This window comes from Patella vulgata, chromosome 1, assembly GCF_932274485.2.
Source record: "Patella vulgata chromosome 1, xgPatVulg1.2, whole genome shotgun sequence".
Classification (NCBI taxonomy): domain Eukaryota; kingdom Metazoa; phylum Mollusca; class Gastropoda; family Patellidae; genus Patella; species Patella vulgata.
Genome location: NC_065879.2, coordinates 38,209,420 through 38,216,457, shown reverse-complemented (window position 1 = coordinate 38,216,457; position 7,038 = coordinate 38,209,420). Strand labels below are relative to the sequence as shown.

Here is a 7,038-nt window from a genome sequence, read left to right as displayed (position 1 = left end):
TCCATTGATGTTTAAATGTCTAAATAAGCAGTGAGCAATATGATGATGTTGCCAAGTGAAATGACGCACTTTTGGTACTATTTGAGAGAGTGAAATATTATTGAAAACCAGTAGATTTACAGTGTGCGTTAAATAACTACTGTATTTCCGGTTGTTATTGACGGGACAGTTTAGTTTTGAGTCCTATTCTATAACTACTCTCTTATACGCTCATCCCTAGTTGTGAGTCCGGTATTATATACCAGATCTACTGTAATTAAGTCCGAAATTCAAATATTGTTTCACGCCTCGGGAGAAACCCTCCTCGGAAATCACCCATGCTCCATTGCTTCCAATTCCACTGTAAAGGCCCTGTTAGCAGCCGTATAGCACATTATTGTTTATGTTCTTTAGATTATTCACAGAAATCACGCGCGCAATTTACATGAAAGGTTATGAATTGCAAACGAGGATAAATCACTATGAAAATAAAAATTATGCGAAACCTAATTCGTTAGTATAATGTTATCAATCTATTGCTTTTAAGTGAACATTCATTTCACATAATTCGCCCTATTGCGGTTGAACTGAAAATAATATTATATTCAAAAAAAGTAGGGGATATTTGATTTTTAAGTGTTATTAAAGTCACCTAATGAAACTGACGAAGAAACAAATGACAAAATGAAATGAAGTTCACATTCGTTAGACTAAGTAAGGCACAGACTGACCATTATAAGGGTAAAATGATACCCGGGGTCAAACAGCAAAGTTACCAGAGCATCACAACCAAGTCAGTAACGGGTAAATCCTCCTCTGTTTGCCAAACAAGCATTGATCCGACGTGGCATACTCCTAATGAGACGTCTAAGGTCATTTTGGTCCAGATTGTCCCATTCCTGTTGCAACGCAGCAGCAAGTTCTTGGACATTGGCAGGACGTTGTTGACGTTGACGTAACCTCTGTCCAAGCATGTCCCAGACATGCTCGATGGGGGAGAGGTCGGGACTCAGTGCTGGCCAAGGTAATGTGGTGATGTTCTGTTGTTGGAGGTAACCTGTAACGATCCTGGCCCTGTGACATCTTGCGTTGTCATCCTGGAAAATGAAACGGTGGCCATGACGTCGTGCGAACGGCACAACATGGACTGCCAAGATGTTGCCCCGGTAGTACTGGCCTGTAACACGCCCTGCAACAACATGTAAAGCCGTTCTTCCAGCAACAGTGGTGCCTCCCCACACCATAACAGAACCACCCCCAAATCGATCATGTCTGATGACGTTAACGTCTTGGAAGCGCTCGTTTCGACGACGCCACACCCTCCTACGTCTGTCCAAAAAATCAACAGTGAACCTTGACTCATCTGAAAACATCACATTGCTCCAGCGTCGATTATCCCAGTGTTGACGATCCCTACACCAACGACGTCTTGCCTGAATGTGATGATCTCTCAAACAAGGGATCACGCGAGGACGTCGGGCGCGAAGGTGACCCCTATGCAGTCGATTCCGAATCGTCTGGCCACTCACTCTCACACCAGTGTCTGTTTGAAGACGAGCGCTGATCTGATTTGCTGTGATGACACGATTTCTCAAGGCCAAGGTACGGATAAATCGATCCTGGGCTTGAGTTGTCGCCCTTGGTCGACCTGAGCGTGGTCTGTCCTGTACAGATTGTGTATCACGGTATCTGGACCATAGCCTGCTTATGACAGACTGAGAAACATTGCCGATCTGTAGCATGCCAAGGGCACGTAACCTTTCATTTTGGGTAAGCCGACGCATATCAAAATTTGTTATCTGGTCACTAAAACAATTAAACTGATGTTTCCACCCTGGAATTCAATGCCACAATGACTGTAACATTCAAAGTCAGAGTCGTGCAAATCTTGGGTTGGACCCCCATGATGATCCCAAGCATCACCTGCATTCCATGCGGTAGCTATTGGTGCGTTTGGGCGTCACATGTAACTGGAAATGTTTCTTCTGTTAGGTTCTATAGTGACTTTTTTCGTAGTCATTTGCATATTTTAGTATTATGCCCCCAAAATCAAAGATCCCCTACTTTTTTTGAATAGTATATATAATTTTCTTTACTGAAAAAATTATTTATTTATTCAATTGCAGTTTGATTTAGTTTGTGAAAATGCTTGGATTAAACCAAGCGTGACAGCTGTACAAATGGGAGGGGTACTAGTTGGCGCTTTAATTGGAGGTCAATCAGGAGACGTGTTTGGAAGAAAGAAAACTATATATACTGCAATTCTTCTTCACTCTATTTTCAACATAATTGTCGCCTTTTCCGTCAACTGGCAAATGTTTGCAGCTTTCAGATTCTTAATTGGTGGGTGTATAGGCACCTTTCTTGTATCAGTTGTATATCCACTGGAATTCGTTGGTCGTCAACATCGAGCTATAATATCTGCTATACCCTTTTGGACAACTGGCCTTATCATTCTAGCTTTAGCTTCCTATCTTATACGTGATTGGAAAACTCTACATATTGGTCTTGGGGTTGTGTCCTCTCCTTACCTACTTGGATGGTTGTAAGTATGATTTGATTTACATCTACACTGACACAATACAGCAATCACTCGTAAACAGTTCTTAAGCATCGTCACTGAAAGGAAGTTGAAAATTGTGCTAAATTGTGCCATTAAAGGTTATATTTCATACCGAAATATTAATCTTAAGGAACAATTTATTAAAATAATTATCAGTTCTCATTTTTAATACAGATGGTTATTATACATTATCTAGTGTAGTTCCCGAAATATTAAATTTTAAGGAACAATTTAATAAAATAATTATCAGTTCTCATTTTTAATACAGATGGTTATTATACATTATCTAGTGTAGTTCCCGAAAGTCTGCGATGGTTGTCTACTAAAGACAGAACAGAAGAAGCAAAAGAAGTTCTTGATAAAATTGCCAGGTTCAATGGTACAAAGGTTCCAGAAAATGCGGAAAATGTTCTGAGAAAAGTTGCCGAAATGGAAAAAAAGAAAAACAGGACGGAAAAGAAATATACGTATCTAGATATCTATAAAGGATTTCCAATGCTAAAGAAGAGTCTCTGCATACAATTAATTTGGTAAGTGACCATTCAAAATAATAAGAAAGGAAATCAAATTTCTACCTCATTAGGATACATTAACTAAAACAGATATGCCGATTTTTTTTCTAAACCATTAAACTTCGTGGTTAAATCCCGTTTCTGATTAACACTAAGTTTGGTTGTATTGATTGGTATCATATACACCTTTTCCATCCGGAAAATCCGAAACAAATTCTTTCAATTCAGAAGTTCGCTTAACTAATTCTAACGATTACTACAGTAGGCTACATGGCTGCATGTACTATGGTAGCCTCCTCTCACAAATCAAAGAGGTAATGCGTTGTTACGATGAGGGGTGGGAGCAAGAGAGGGATATGATATTATAGGCATGCAACGCGACTATGTGTCAAGTGTGAGCCATGGGATCGAAACGATGACACTTTAGTTTAATAAATTTATCTTAATATTTTAATGCAGAAAGTTTCCTCGGCTTCGAATGTCACTTATGTGTGACACATCTTTGTTGTTCTAATGGCGTTTCCTGAAAAAGTGCCGACATTTTCTAAGTTGTAGAGTAGGCATCCCATAATATTTAGGGTCGATGTCTTTAAGATAATTGAAGTGTTCTTGACTCGTGTTAAACGGCGCTATACTTCATCAATAACAATGTAATTAATAGAAGGTCATACTATTTTTCCAGGTTCTCCTGTTCAGCAACGTCTTATGGACTTTCTTTTGGAATCAGCACCTTTTCTGGAAATTTTTACTTGAACTTTTTTCTGATGAGTGTTACAGAGTTAACCACATATTTTCCAACCATTTACTGTTTAGAAAAGTAAGTTGTTAAAGTAGCTAAGTCTCTTACTCAATATCGTCCAAAGTATTCGACATTGAAAACACGAATTGTTTGCCAATTTAAATCAACATTGATGTTGTAATCTTACCGGGACAAATGGGCTTCTGTCTGATATCCAATATTTTAGACAAAATAAACATTTTACCATTGGTACACGAATCGTGTACCATAATGCGTTTCAGTGGCATTTGTAACCAGGAACTCAAAAAACGAGGATGGACATATTCCACAAGTCATGTGAAACTATGACGCCATATTCTTATTGATGTGATGATTGGCTGTGGAACATCCATTATGATAGAAATAGATTATCGGCATTGGATCGATACCCCATGCTGTTGGTTTTGATGATTTAACAAATTTCTGCATGTTTAAAAGATCTCAGTATTCAACTAGAATAACCATGGTTATTAAATGAGAAACTAGGGTTATCATATTGACAAATCGACTAGACTGCAGGATTTTGACGGCCCCAAATGTGGCATTATATTAATTTGTCAGAAGTATACTAAAATGCAATAGAAATATCAACCACAAATCGTTTTCGCAAAAATAAATCCAGAGACAAACCAATAAACATTGAAAAATTACGAAAAATTTGCAAATATAAGCAAATGATGGCGAGGTCCAAACATTGTTAAGCGCTCACTGTCTGATATATTACTTATTTGTATTACAGAATAGGAAGACGTTATACATGCGCGGGTGCTTTATTCCTAGCTGCAGCATCTTGTATCACTGCTTTAATTATACAAGCAGGTTTGTATGTTACTGACATGATCGAAGACTTCAACACATTCAAGTCACACTATTTAAGAACATAATAAAAGGACTTTATTCAGTGATACAAGCTCATAGACCCATAGTACATCAAATATATCATACAAATATATGTATATTATTCGGTTATTGAGTTTTATATGTATATTTCAATGAATAATAAATAGAACATAATGCAGATGGTTCAATACAAATGTGTTTTTTTTAAATGATATTGGTATAAAGCTTTTAGTCTGAGCGATATTCCAAGGTGGCAACACATCTAATTTCTTTTGATATATAAATGCCGAGTATAGGTAGACATAAAACTTTTAACCCTAGGCATATCGTAACCGCAAATCGACAAAGAGGGATATCATTTTAAGTTTTGACATTATTATGGAAACTGTAACCTTAAGCTAATAATGCACTATGGCCAACTCAATAATTTCACGTGTAGGTGATAATCCATGCAGCCCTTTCTCACTGTATACGTAATTGTATAATTTTCCACAGTAAATGATGTATCAAAGAGCTCGTTGATTACTGGTGTGTCGTTGTTGGCGACGATTTTAACTGAATCAGCGTGGATATCCTTGGTCTTGTTGAGCAATGAGTCCTATCCAACTGTCATCAGGTATTTATTTACTTGCTTACTTGTTTCGTATATATAAATACAATACATGTACATAGCAATTTCAAAATTGATGTTGAAAAAGAAAAAAAAACACAAAAAAGCGTAAATATCATAATTTAGTAACCGATGAGATTCATTGATACAGCTAATTAAGATAAGTTATTATATAGGCCTATATATTTTGTTAATACAAAAGTGTAAATATCAGAATTTAGTAACCGACGAGGTTCACTGATACAGCTAATTAAGAAAAGTTATTATATTGGCCTATATATTTTGTTAATACAACTCTGTTTAAGGTCTTTGGGCTATGGCGCAGCCAACACAATGGCTCGATTTGGTGGCATCCTGGCTCCTTTTATTTTTAGCCTGGTAAGTTCTTAAACCGTATATATTTGATAGTTCATTTAAGAAATATTGTAGTACCATGGGTCTGTCAGACGTGGAGAGCGGGAGTTGGAAACCGGTCGCCACATCCTACGTTATGACCCATACATCTTTTCTTTCTACATATCTTAGTAGCCCTGTGATCGTCTAGAATTTGTCTCTAGCTGTCTTTGCTTCTGCTTCACGTTGTGTATTTACTTCTTACTGTTTTCTTAAGACGTTTGTCTTTCCAGGAATAACAATGGAACAGTTCGTTTTTACATTTTATATATCATAGCTTCTTACATATGGTACAATGCATAATAGAATAAAGTCATTTTCAAACACTAGCCAGGAAGACTGCATCTTTCCCCTTCTGGAATCAAGCTGTTGTCTGACAATCGTCAACCAATATGACAGTTTTGTAGTTTGGGTTTTGGACCTTCAATTATCTAATTGGTCAAATATGATGTAAATAATTAAACCAAATAATGCAATGGTAAATTTCCAGTCACATGTTTTTTTGACACAATCTACCCTTGAACTTAGATCCCCTTTCCCGTTATTCTCACACTATTTCCAAAACAATTACTGACAATAGATAATAATTTGTAAAGATAAAAATATTGTTTAAACCATCTTATATCTCTATTCCTTGTCTATAAATTTAAAAACAATGTCACAACGACGATATTACTACAATATAATTATTATTTCGTTGAGACCTGAAGTGAGAAATTATATAAAATTCTAATTATATTACAGGGAAGTAACAGAATGGTACCTTATATTATATTGGCTGTTATGTTGGTATCTAGTGGTATCTGCGCTTTGTTACAGAAGGAAACCAGGGGGTTGGCTTTAGAGGACCTTATTGAGACAGTTGCCGAGGAATACGAAAGAAAATACAGAAAGAAATCTAGTATTTACAACATTAGCTCAGAATCAAACAGGACGATAAGTCAAGTTGGAGAACAAATCAGCAGCCTATCACAAAATACAAATACCAAATCCATGAACGAAATCAGCACTCAGATGTAACAATTCCTAATGGAGATTCATAATAATTATTTGAAAGCAAATAAGAATATTGATATTTAATACCAAATAATTGACATAGAAGTCAAAAATATGAACTATTTACTGTTGTTACAAAAAACTAAAACGACTTGAAGAATCGGCTGAATTGTACGTAAATTTTTTATTACTGTATGTATCTATGAAGTAACATTTATATGTAGTGTAATGATGGCTATAAAATATATATTGCAAATAATACTCCGGTACTGGCGATCGATGTACTACAGGGGACAAGATTCATTCGGTGGCAAGAGTGCATAGTATCAGAATATACACAGGGGGGTGGGGGGTGCAGAGCTGGTAA

The 7,038-nt window shown here is 36.5% G+C and overlaps 1 long non-coding RNA gene across 1 annotated transcript; it reads left to right on the top strand.

Moving 5' to 3' along the window:
* The first annotated feature begins 5,215 nt into the window (after positions 1-5,215).
* Positions 5,216-6,657, top strand: LOC130010746 (uncharacterized). The gene is made up of 3 exons (XR_008786061.1): positions 5,216-5,288; positions 5,588-5,660; positions 6,420-6,657. It is a non-coding gene; the product is annotated as an uncharacterized LOC130010746 (long non-coding RNA).
* Positions 6,658-7,038: the final 381 nt, after the last annotated feature.